This window comes from Euprymna scolopes, chromosome 21 (assembly GCF_053919585.1).
Source record: "Euprymna scolopes isolate OS-2025 chromosome 21, ASM5391958v1, whole genome shotgun sequence".
Lineage (NCBI taxonomy): Eukaryota > Metazoa > Mollusca > Cephalopoda > Sepiida > Sepiolidae > Euprymna > Euprymna scolopes.
In genome coordinates this window covers 19,254,311-19,268,674 of record NC_136502.1, presented here as the reverse complement: position 1 = coordinate 19,268,674, position 14,364 = coordinate 19,254,311, and the positions used below count along the sequence as shown (strand labels likewise).

Sequence of the window (14,364 nt, the reverse complement as noted above, 5' to 3'; positions counted from 1 at the left end):
ATAGAATCAATCCTCTATTGAAAATCACAAATAATTTGTCCGATAGACTAATTCACAAAAAAAAAAAAAAAAAATGGAATAAATAATAATGATAATGTTATTCATCAAATTCCGTCTGTGTTTGTTTACGATATCACGTCAGCTGATATTTGGGATTGACGATGAAGGTCCTGGAAACTCACTTCTGATTAACGTTTAGTTTTAAAATATGCAAATGAATAAATGATTTGCGGCGATTTTAAATAGCATTTCTTCTTTTATCTTAAATTGAATTTATTAATTAGAAAAAATTAAAATAAAATGGTGAGGTACACCCGGGATCATTCGATCTGTAGTCGAATGCTCTACCACTGAGCTATGTTTTCAGATGTCAACAAATGTATTTTTTCTAAGAAGAAATTATTTGTTTAGATTTTATTACCGGTGCAACCTAAAATATTTCCCTATAATAATTATTTTTTATCTATAAGAAAGAAAAACTACTTATACAATCGGATGTTTTCGATTTTTGATACTTATCGGGTGAATTTCTGTATAAAACATATCTAAGAACACTGCCAGAAATATAAATTAAATTTCTGTGGAATTTGCAAAAGATAGGCTCAGCCGTTTTGGAACCTATAAGGAAGGAACTCACATACACAAAGTGACTTACAAAACGAAATAGTTAATTAATAGCCTTTTTTCAAAGCAATATCTTTGATTGCATACACATGAACACTATATTAGAACGATATGATTATTCTAGTGTGAATAGGAATTTAGCGTTTTAATCTTAGTTACAACGAGAAATGGCCCAACTTTATAAATATGTAGATATATCCGATAACTACATAGATTCAAGATTATTGTAAAACTTTTTTTCTCAATATATATATATATATATATATATATATATATATATATATATATATATATATATATATATATATAGAGAGAGAGAGAGAGAGAGAGAGAGAGAGAGAGAGAGAGATGAAAATGAAAAAAAAAGTTATATTCCAAAATTCATGATGTTGACCATCTTATAATTTAATCCTTTAATTCAGTTGATTATACAATTCTTGACAGTATCTGTTTCGTATCGTAGAATTGTATAAATCAACTGAATGGTCAACATCATGAATTTTGAAATATAACTTTTTGTCATTTATTCTCTATATTGCTCTGTAATTACATTGAACTTCTTAAATAAGGATTGATATATATTATGAGAAAATATATTTCTACAGAAATATATATATATTTATGTATATATATATATATATTTATTTATATTTACATTTATGTGTATATATATATATATATATATATATATATATATATATATTGATCCCAGGTAAATAAATTTAACATATTTATTTACATACGTTACAAAAATTTAATATAAACAAATTCCGTGTACGATCGTTTCTGAGACGATATGGGTTTTTATTGATATCAAGTCTTTTCATCAGCAAAGGATATATATATATATATATATATATATATATATATATATATATATATATATATATATATATATTAGGGTTAAGGGATATATATATATATATATATATATATATATATATATATATATATATATATATATATACATGTGTGTGTGTGTGTGGTCATATTCATTATATTATGAGCATTTAGTGTGACTAGAAGTGACGTGTTTTTTGCAGAGATTTGAACTCGATCACTTGATCAATAAACTGTGATGAGCAGCCAGGCATTTGACTCATACATCATTAAGCGCACCTCGAAAGAAAGGAAAATTATAATGTTCACAATACCGACTGACAAGAAAGCTCGATTCTTTTAATAAAGCACTATGCATGGTCATGTTATTTATCAATCAAACACCTTTGTAACTTTTGACAGGAAGTTGATTGTAGTGAAATAGATATGTGGATTGATGACTTTTTATGGCGCGTTCTAATCCGCTTTAATTTATGGATGTTGGCAACCTTCACGTGGTTCCTCCTGTAGGTACATGATTCTAGGAAGAATGTAGGGAAACTAATGCAAACAAGCGATTGAAGTTGGTCAAATGTTACGAGGTTTATTCACACAAATCTTTGTTTCAATCGAGATGATTTAGAAGAAATCAATTTTTCGCAGTTTTTCTCTTGTTTACAACAGAAATGCAACAACTTTACACGAAGAAAAGAGTTTTTTTATAACATGTTAGAATACAAATTAATCAATTAAAGGCTATAAATTAGTTGGTTAAAGCTTTCAAATACAAACCTTGTTCACTTCTTAGTTTGGTCATTTGTTGCAATATATCAAAGATCAATATATTAAAGATCAATATATTAAAGATCAATGTATCAAATATTTTTACAAAATGAAACGCTTTAAAAAAAACAGCATAACGCAAAAACATATTCAAATTTGTATTGTTTAGATTCATCGGACAATTGTTGTCATCTTAAGTGTTATCTGCAAAACGTTTCGATCGATGTAATTTCCGATCTTCGTCAGGCCAAAATATGGCGACTTTTACACTTAAACAATACAAACATTTCATGTCCGAATTTCAGAACTGTAATATTCACATTTGTTTTTTAATTGTATAAAACAAGTCGAAAAAATACGATAAAGTATGCGCAACAATTATAATTTCTTTCAAAAGTTCACAATAAGAAAAAAAAAACAAAAAAAACACAATTGCTTTTGGAATTTTTTAGATGAGGATTGATTTGTATTATTTGGATTATTCGGACTACTGTTCTCATTTGAAGTGTTATTTATCCAAACGCAAAGACACGTGGCGCAACGGATAAAAGTGCTAAATATGATCCGTTCTGAGTAACAATCTTCTGGAAGTTAAATCGTCAACCAGTACGAGAGATACTAATCTTACAATTACAAATTACTCCTACCCGGTCATGGCTGATGTAATGAAAGGAATCAAGATTCACACCCTCGTGGATAAACCCTCATGAATTAAATAAAGGGTTCCATTCGAAATTCTGTTCAGATTACTGAAGGTCGACATAAAGATTTATCAGTATGATAAGACGCACATGAAGAAGGTCGAAGGTTACATTGGCCGAAATGTTGTGAGAATAACACCCAAGATGTAAATAAAAGTATGATTGTGTACAGTCAGCACCAACCCTATTCAGGGTTTAACCGGCTTCCTCCAAAGGACGAAGTTTCATGGGAGTATGAAATTCCAAGCGGTCCCCAGTCGCATGTATATCCCCGTTAGGGGAGGTGTCGACGTCCTCCTACATACAGCACCTGGACTTCCTAAATCGGTCACCCATTTTAGTAATGACCAGGCTCAACGTTGCTTAACTTCGGTGATCTGACAGGAACCAGTGTGTCAACGTGATTATGCCGTATAATAGTTATGATTCACTCAAATAATACAAGTAAATTCATAAAAACGAATGGAATTCGTCTAAAGCTTTATAGAGTGCTTTGGATTTCTAAAAAAAAAAAAAAAAAAAAAAAGGGCAAACTCAACCCACCTCCACAAATCCCGAAATTATACCAGGTTTCATGCCGTGAAAAAAATCACATTGTGATGTGCTTAAATTCTCAATGTAATGTTGGGATGTGTAGGATTAGCTAGGATTTCAATAATTATATGGTAACATATAGATATATCTCCATTATATAATGAACATCAACGTGTAATTGTTTTTGTATATAAATATAAATTATTTTCAAATAAGTCCTTATTTACTTACCCCGCCACTGCTGGTTAAAAGTGAACCTTTCGCTCCTGCAGCAAAACGAACTAGTTCCTTTCAATAAAGCCGTGTATATATATATATATATATATATATATATATATATATATATATATATATATATATATATATGTGTGTGTGTGTGTGTGTGTGAATGTTTTGAGACTAATAGACACTTGATATCGATTACATCTTTTCATAGACGTTGTCAAGGCTCTAGCAATTTTTCTCAATTCGTGAAATACTTTCATAGGAGAGTGTGCTGTACTATGTAATTCATCTAGGGTGTGTGTATGCATAAATTCTATATGTGTGTGTGTGTGTATGTGTGTGTGTGTAATTACAGCATGTCTATGTCTTGATGCTTGATATCAATAAAATGCATATCGCTTCAGAAACGATCGTACACGAAACTATTGTTTATGTTGAATTCTTAGAACATATATAAATGAATGTCATAAATCTGTTTACCTTAAAACTATATATATGTATATATATATATATATATATATATATATATATACACACCACGCATATATATATATATATATATATATATATATATATATATATATATATATATATATATATATATATATATATAATGCACTTAGCTTTAACACTTAACATTAGAACGTCGCAACATCACCAATCATTTGAAATGTCTCCCCGACTGGCATCAATCAAAAAGAAAAAGTGATTGCTGTTAGTTAAGAAGACCTCTGATAATTGGTGATAACATGAAACTGCAGTAAAGTGTTAAAGGAAAGTATATTTTATCATAATTTATTATTGATATAGCTCTACCTTATAATATAGTGAACCTTTAATTGATGACATGCTGTCACATTTCGGTTTTGTTCCGGTTTTGAGGTATTTGTTTCTCTCTCTTGTATGTATATGTATATATAGGCATCCTCAGACAGCTGTTTCATCGTTTATGACTCATCAGTGTGGCTAGATGTAGCCAGTGTAGCCATGCCAAGATACAAAATCAGAATAATCGTTCATATCCAAATGTGATGAGAAGTTAAGTACCTTATCCATTGCGCTATCAGATTTGATACTAACGGTAAATTACATCGTTATAGATGCGCTTTCTTAGTTTACATACTTTTATAAATATCATCAGTAACCAAAAGAAATCTATTTTTCCACAGAAGAGTATTCCTTTACGCTAACTGAAAACTATCAACTCCTCTATCAGACTACTCAACCTATAAATAGAGGATATATATATATATATATATATATATATATATATATATATATATATATATAATAGCTGTTTTAGTTTCCTAGATATAAATCCATTGAATCTCCTGTGTTTATCAAAACGTGCTTGATGAACAAATAGTGCATAATCGTAGTATATTTATTTATACAAGTATTAGTGGCTCCATATGTGCACACATGCTTCTGCTGCGACTCTTTTCAGGGAAACAGTGTCATTAAGCCTCGGTTTCCTTAAGACCAAAATCAAACTGTTTTTTTAATTTGGTCCGACTCTGTTTCTCTTAACAGTCACAGCAGAAACATATATGCTCATATGTTGCCAACAATGTTTGTATAGATAAGATATATATGATTTAATTCTATATATGTAGATACAGAGAGAAAGAGAAATAACACCGACAGAAAATTAACATTTTGATGCACGATAAATCATTAGAATTGTAGTAATAAAAATCTGGACATGTTCTTACATTTGGTTACAAATTGATATTTAAATGTATAAAAACGTTCATACAGGAACGGTCTCTGAAACTGCAGTAAAGTTTTAAGTTAAGTTACCTTTATATCTTATTAGAGTTATACTGCATGGAAAAGATTTTGAGCCTCCTTGTATATGCTATGTCTGCTGTTTGTATTCGATTCCGATTTAGGAAAGTTGATTTTCATATATATATATATATATATATTTATATATATATATATATATATATATATATATATATATATATATATATATATATATATATATATATATATATATATATTAGACAGAGGGAGTTCAAAGTGCGTACACGTAGAATCCACAGCACATGGTTATTGTGAATTTCTCACCTTATGTCATTATCATGAATGCAAAGCAAAAACTGATATTATCCATGTGTTACTGATTCCGTATCAGCACTCTTCAATCTGATCTAAATATATTCTGTTACCAATATTGAGCACTCTGTTCATTGATATAGTAAATATAATTTATATATATATATAGATAGATAGATATATAGTAAATATATATATATATATATATATATATATAGTAAATATAATTTATATATATAGTAAATATATATCGTGACAAAGACAACACAAGAGTATATATATATATATATGTATATATATATATATATATGTTTTGTGTGTGTGTGTGTGTGTGTGTGTGAATATATAACAATAATAAATTTGGCTTATCTGGAGAATTTATAAATTATTGTTATAAAGCTCTCTCTGGAAAGGTCTTGAGCACTTTATATATTCAAATTGTGCTGTCTGAATGCAGCTCGTTTTCAGAATTCATATGTGAACAGCCATTATTAAGAGTTTAAGTTTTACTATTATTCAAAATAACCCTATACATTAGTTCGGTAGTCCATCGATACCTGCGGTTTCACAGAAAGACTTGAAATCTTCCCCATTGAATACCAAGCATGATCACACGTCAGCTGGTGATTTGAAAGTGTATAGTGTTATTCGAAATAAAAATATTATGTCTTCCATATATATAATTGAGCACTCTGATCATTTTTTCTATATAAAACAAAAACATAATGCTATACAAACATGTAAACATTGTAAATTTGTGTGATGATATTAGAGGGGTTAAGGTGAGCAAATGTTCCTGAATACAAAATAGTTTTCATAGAAGTTATGTTTAACCGGATAAAACTGTGGCGATATATTTAGCGATTTTTATAACTGTTTCATAACTTGCAAACACTTTTTGTTTGCGCAAAATATGATAAAGATTCACTTTAAAAAATGGTTATTAGTTATTAATGAAAAAACAATTGTGATATTTCATTTTTTTCTTTAAATAAAGTTTTACCAAAGATAAGAATAAAAAAAACTTCGCAATAGAACGTTGTCGCTTTCAAGTATTAGCAACAATTTTGAAAAGTGAAAAAACTCGCATAAAAATTCATCACTTTCCTTTGCAAACATATAAACAAAACGATAAGAAATGATAAGAAAAGAAAATAAGAAGCCAAGCACAAGCATTAAATGACATTAACAGATAAGTAAAAGAAAAGAAATGCAATATATTGAAATGTCAACAACATTCATAAATGTTACAGGTTAGAAAGTAAATTAAAGTTATAACCTGACACCTGAAAAGCGTACCCTATATATATATATATATATATATATATATATATATATATATATATATATATATATATATCCCACCAACTCCGTAACATGTGCATCTGTATGGAGAGTCAATCATCGAGTTTGAAAGTAAAAAAGAAAAATAATAATTTAATTTATACGTAAGGCGAAAAGGAAAAAAAGTTGAGACAATAAAAAAAAGTTTTCCTGTATTTCTTTTTCACGAGAAAAAAAAAACTATTATCTATTGTTTTTCTTCAATTTTTGGATACGTTTTGCACGTTCTGGCTGTAAAAAGAAAAGTCAGTTTGGGGGAGTGTATGTATGTATGTGTGTGTATATATATATATATATATATATATATATATATATATATATATATATATATATATATATATATATGTATGTATATATATATATATTAAAATGGTTGAATAAATAGCGAACTGGAAAAAGTCGTTATCAACTCACCTGGACTGTTGTATCTCCGGAGTCGAAGTAGCAATAATGATAGAAGTCTTTACATAGAGCGTTTCGCCTGCTCCTGCTGCTATTTTGTCAACATCGCGATGCCAGTGTGTGTGTGTTCGAACGCGCACATCCCAAACCCCGTGAGCAAAGGAGTTGAGCGGGGAGAGAGAGAAAGAGAGAGAGAGAGAGAGACAGACAGACAGACAGAGAGAGACAGAGAGAGATGAGGAAAAGATGAAGAAGCGCGCAAGCGAAATGTGCGTGTAAGTGTGCCGGCTTTTAACAGGAGTGAGGGCGGCGTGTGTATGTTCCGTGCGCGCACGTGCCTGTGTATGTGTGTACGCACGAGTTGAATGGCTAACTAAGTGTCGTAATAGACTTTACGCCGAGCGTATCGTGTACGTGTGTATGTCTCTGCGTGTATGTCTGTGTCTATGTGTATGACTATATGTGTGTGTGTGTTATATGCGATTCTAAGACTAACAAAACTGATTCCGTGTCTGCGCATATGCGTTTGATAGTACAAATATTGTGTTTTATTTGCGTGCAGTGTGTATGCGTTGGAGAGCAAGGAGGTTGTTGTTGAGTTGAGGTGGTGGAGGGGAGATGCTGTCCAATGGCATCTCTAGTCACTGATTGGTCGGTACGCTTCACACAGAAATGGCAATGGACATTTATTTTCCCATTTTATGTCAATGTAAATGAAGGTCTTGCCAGGGTTTCATTAAATAAATATTAACTTTGTTCCTTATGGCAACAGTATGATAATTTTAATATAACTGTTTCGCTCTGCCCTGCCAGCCCTCCTTTGCTCAAATGCAAATAACATGATTATCTTACAGAACGGCAATCTATGGCAAGTTGTGTGATATGGACACACTTCACAAAGGGCCAGTGGCGCACATACGTGCAAGGAAAGTAACCCAACTTATAAGCACATACACACACACATATATAAAAAGACACATTCGGAAAACATTGGAACCCTGCATATATATGTACACTTTAATAACAAAAGCAGATGTATACACAATACCCTCATGTTTGAGCACATAAAGACACGCATTAATGTAAAGATCATTATAGACACTATGTACAGTGGTAACACTTTTATACACATAGACACATATATCAGAAAGAACAGTTGGAAATAAACCATGCACTATCCACTATGACTATGCAATTCATATAGCTGAGTACCTGGAAAATTGAGCTATTAAACCTGACATAATGATATGCGACAAGAAGAAGAAGAAAGAAGCAACCTTAGTAGAAGTTACTGTCCCTAACCCAACGGTTAAACAGATCTGAGAGGGAAAAGATAACGAAATGCCAAGATCTTATATATGACGTGAAAAGAAACTGGAATCTTAGGAATATCTCCATCATTCCAATAATTATAGGACCAACCGGATTCATGAAAATGAATTTTAAAAACTGCCTGATAAATATACCCGGTGAATCAAGTACAAGAGAGATACAAACAATTGAACTTTAAGAACCGGTTAGAATTTTTAAAAGATCTCTTGGTTAAAATGTATGAGATAGTGAATGAATGCCTGGCATTGGTTAGAATGCCCCGTCTCAGTTAGAATAAAATAATAAGACAATTAACATACACACACACACACACACACACACACACACCGAGTTATGGAATACATAGAGATATGGGCACAACTATCGACTGGGCACTATACTAGAGTATCTAAGATCTCTCTGTTCAAGGGCTTGTCAGAATAACCTGGCATGAGGATAGTTCTCCTTACAGTGACCACATATTCAAAATAGCATAGTATTTAATGTCAAAATAAGACCACCTCAGTATGACTACACACTGGCTTATACGAGAATTGATGCACCTTCTCCAAGTGATGTTGCTTCAAGTAACAACAATAAGCTGGATACGCTCGCAGACTAGATTATCTTTTTGTCCTCAAACCCATTAAGACCAAGACAGGTATATTATAACATATTTAAATGGTCAGTTGGGGAGAGGAAAATTATGTTCTCGACTTCTTTACTAACTTTTGAGAGATGAGAGAGAACTTTAATGGAATATTCGAATACGGAAACGGAAAAAAAAGATGAGCAATTGACATTTTAAAACGATTTCGAAAATTTTCAACTAACAGAAATCGAAAGTTAAAACTTAGCAATGCCTTAGTTATGTTTTTCCTTATTTTAACTTATATAGAATTACAATATAAAGCGACGTTTTTACTTTTACACTCTTTTTGTCTTTTATATTCTACATAGTTTCCTGGCAAGCCTTAATCAATCACCACTTAGCCTCTTATTTATTACTAGCGGGGGTACCCGGCGTTGCCCGAGTGTTTGTTTCCGGGACGGGGGGGGGAGTTTTAAAAAATGTTATGGTAGGTAAGTAGGAAGGATCAAACCCGGAGTCATGAGTAAAAGTAGGAAAATAAAGTGTGAAAAAAAAAAAAAAAAACGACTACGGTAGGTCAGCGCGAACGTGAAAATATAATGTGAATTGTCCAGCACGCTAACCACTACGCCACAGAGCACTGCAGCTTAGTTTAGTGATTTTAAATAACTTCACATGAAAGAACTACGAAGCCAAACCGGTGTTCTCTTCTCAACTGTTCCTTGTGAACGATCCCCAAACGGTGTTAAGTAGTGGCAGGGGGAGGAGGAATTAATTAGAGAGAAAATATTTTACCACTTCCATTGATCTTAACCGATTTTGGCCGTGCTTCTCAGCAGACTAAAGTATAGAAATCTAAGATTATCGAGGAATTTGAGAAATAATAAGCCTATAACACACCTCAGATATTGTTCTGCCGTTTGTGCATATTATATTTGCATGAAATATCTTGATTTTTAATCCTATTAATGTCAAAATCAGACGGGAAAAATGAGTTCATTTTATTTATATAGATAGATAGAAGAAGAAGAGAAGATGAATTTAAGAGTTAAAAATAATGAATTAGGTAGTTAGGTAATTTAAATTTCACGTTTCGTAAAACAAAATTACTTAGAATTGATAATACTCTTTAATTACTAAATTTGCTCAAGCAATGCACACTTTTAAGTATAAATACTTTTAGACAATGACGGTTTAGCGCAGCTAGTTATATACATATATATATGATGATTGCAACGTCTTGTCAGACGAGTGCCACTCCCTCAGACACTTAATGTCTATGAGCCCAAAAATGACTTTCTTTTTTTTTTTTTTTTTAGTCCTACTGGTGAATTCACGCGCTCAAGACGGTCATTGAGATCAATTATTACATACTTCCAGCATTTCAAGCCTCCACGCGTCACAACTTTTCCATCGCCACAGGACCATTTTTATAGACAAATGCCTGAGGGAGTATCTATACACAGATGATGTTACAGAGTCTTAGCTTTGTACGACAGCTAAGTCTCTCTCTCGGTTCAAAATGTTGAGATCCACCAACAAGTAAGAGCAAGATAGCCAGCAACAAGTTAAACTGCAGACCAGCTTAGTGCGGGTACTGGTCTCCCGCTTTATGGTTTTTTAAGTCAGTGATTATATATATATGATGGCCATGCACGGTAAATAGGCGATGTAATTTTTTTCTGCTTCATATGCATGTTTTTTTTAAGAAATTTCGGGGGGGGGGGTTCTGACGAGTCTACAGAAGGAGATATTCAATATTGACATACAAATATTGGTTGTTCCTCGTGAAGGAAACAGATCTTAATTCATCAGAAGAAAAGGAATTCATCAACTTTAAAAGAAAATAAAGGAATATGGGCATGATTACAAATTCCGAAAAGAAGTTGCCATTGTGTTTTCTTTTAGTTACGTAGAATAAATTCAAAAATTTTACGTAATAATTACATGAATGATTCTGCACTGCAAAACAGGTGCTGTCAAGAATTGAACATTTTAACATACTTAAAGAAATAAACTGTCAAATGGACAACATCTTGGAATTTGCAATCTAGGCTTTTTGTCATTTATTTGTAAATGCTCTGTAGTTACATCGAGCTTCATAAATTAAAGGATTGGTGTAAATAAAAGGTGAAATATAATTGAATAAACATATTTTCCCATAAACATATATATGTATGTGTGTGTGGGGGGCTTACATTTAAATGTAGGTGTTCAGATGTCAACTAAAATATTTATTATTGTTATAAAGCTCTATGTAAAACGATATTGAGGCTTTTATACGTACAAATCTCCGTTGTTTTTATTCGATTCGACTTTAGAATTGATGACTAAACAATCGTAAGAAGTTTAAATAATAATAATGATAATAATGATAATAATAATAATAATAATAATAATAATAATATCATTTAGAGTTTGAAAACTTAAAAGATATTTTTTTAACGTTTTATTACCTATTCTGAGCCGGTTTGGTTTTTCCACCAGAAGAAATGTCTTTTTTTATGGAAGTTGCTCCAAACAAGGCATGAAGCCACTTGATGCTAGAAGCAAATTTCAAAATAAAAAAATTGTCCAATGACAAGTGTTAGATGGATAGATTCTGAAAACAGAAATTATCACTCCTTTGTCAGAAACATTACTCATGAAATGTGAGTACTAAAGAAGTGTTGTGGGGATTTAGCCATACACAAGATATGATTTTTTTTAACTGTATAAATTATCGAGAGGTACCACCCCTGTGTGTGTGTGTGTGTGTGTGTGTGTGTGTGTGTGTGTGTGTGTGTGTGTGTGTGTGTGTGTGTGTGTGTAGCATAACCCATCATACGTCGTGCTTTGTATTTTGACTTGTTGTAAATACAACTATCTTTTTCTAAACCATATCCGTGTCCTGATCTTTCTTGTTGACCCTTTCAGACCACAACAAGAACAAAATAAGGGAAGCGAGAAATACGAGATTGTCAAAAGTAAAATTAGGATCCACTTTATACTTTCCTTAATAGAGTTTTTTAGCGGAGATACAAACATACACACAGACATTTGCCATTTATATAATAGATATTTCTAGAATTTTTGATACTTGTAATACTTTTATTCGCAGAACACGTGTCTACATAGAAAAGTGGATCAGTTATTATTGTAAGTGTTAAGAAACCGGAACTAATGTCAGACATATGTAAAGTAAATATTCCTCAGCTAATGATACAAATGTTAGACGTCGTTTTCTTGTAATTATTGTTAAACATACATTCGACTAAAATGGCAAATAAATTGATGAATAACATTGGCTTTTGTTGCAATAATTTTTGGTATTTCTATGAGGTTATGGTTACAACAAATTATAAGGTTATATTTATAGAGAGAGCTGATAAGAACTGACCAATCAGAAAAGAACCATACTCTGCTACCAACCAATCAGAAACCGGAATCATTCTATAAAATATGCTGCGTTTAGAATGACTACACATAACTGTTCGTCTTCACATGCGAAAAGAACTCTGCTGAACTCTGCTCTCTCTCTGCAAGTTTTTACATTTCAAGACGTCTTCGGATTGGCTATCTACTGGAAACTCTGTGTCTACAAGCGTTTATAACTCAAAGCTTCTCTGGGTTAATAGTTCCATTTTGTTTGGAGCAACATTTATCTTCTCTTCTGAAACTAAAATGGCTGATAACTCAAAAGCTTTTTTTGGCAAATTTTATGGGAATGAGATTCTTATGAATAAACTAGCAATCGGTGCCCGGCGTTGCCCAGGTGTTTTGAAGTGTATGCTGAGGAAAAAAAACGTCAATTTTTTTAAACTTTGACCCCTATTATGACCTCTTAACATTTATTGTTTAGGGATCAAGTAAAGTTAATAAGTTAGATCCATGTCCAAGGAATCTATATATAAAATATCACGTGTTTAGATCCTAAATTGTAGGAGGAGTTTGGTAGAGTTCTCAAAGGTCAAATTGTTGAATATTGACCACTTAATCGCCAAATTTCTGTCGAAAACCTATCACATCGATTTTCCCAAATCTCAGTACCCTGTATATCAAATTTCGAATCTGTAGGCTTAAAATTGACAGAGTTTTAGCGTAGGGAAATGCACACAGACGCACAGACACACACAGACACTATCACTTATATATATATATAAACATAAACATCATATATATAAGGATAATAGTACGCCATATATATAACAAAAGACCATTATTTACTGAAGTGAAAGGAAAACCCGGGGAAACTTTACCCAAAAATAAATCTATATTTTTTTGTGTGTATTGATAGTCTTATCAACACCCCTTTTTTCTATTTATTTAAAAAGAAAATACAACTTTGTTATTTATGAGTTGTGGAATTGCATTCATCTACAAAAGATCTAGCTAATGTGCATATTTTTTATCGTTTTTAATTAATTCCCTATTAGTTTTTTTTTTCGGTTCTCTTATACGATGATCATCTTAATATAACTATTACGTGTAATTACATTCATACAGATATTCTATATGATTTATATTTGCGTAATATTTGCGTAGAAATGAAGGAAATCAAATTTACTGTGTGTTTATCGTGTTGCCATAACAACGTGACGTAGCCAAGGACGGTAGTGGACGTGAGTGTGTGTGCGTGTGTGCGCATGTTTTCGTGCTGTGTTTATATTATGCATATTGTTTCGTATCTTATCAACTTTTTCGAATCTATGTGTACAGTAATACAAACCCGTTTTTCGAGCTGAATAAATATGTTACATTGAATAAAAACACGAAAAATATATCCAGTTTGGTAGAAAAGTAACTTATCTTGCCTTTAATAACATTTATTTGTTATATATTTGTTTTTTGACAACTTTTTCGAATCTATGTGTACAGTAATATAAACCCGAAATGAAAAGACCACGAGTGAACGCGCGTTTTATATAAAAATAAGTATTTTTAAATTTTATCTTTCTAGCTTTAAAAAAAAGTTTTAAAATTTTA

At 31.5% G+C, this 14,364-nt stretch overlaps 1 protein-coding gene and 1 pseudogene across 2 annotated transcripts in view; both read right to left on the bottom strand.

The window, feature by feature from the left end:
• The window catches only part of LOC145242046 (protocadherin beta-2-like), a 186,107-nt gene extending 178,055 nt beyond the window's left edge, over positions 1–8,052 (bottom strand). The window contains exon 1 of one of the 2 annotated variants that reach the window (XM_080104937.1): positions 7,509–8,052. The gene's annotated coding sequence lies outside the window, so the exon portion shown is untranslated. The remainder of the gene's footprint in view (positions 1–7,508) is intronic. The other variant, XM_080104938.1, reaches the window with a different exon arrangement.
• LOC145243097 (5S ribosomal RNA) lies at positions 3,226–3,344 on the bottom strand (annotated as a pseudogene).
• Positions 8,053–14,364: the final 6,312 nt, after the last annotated feature.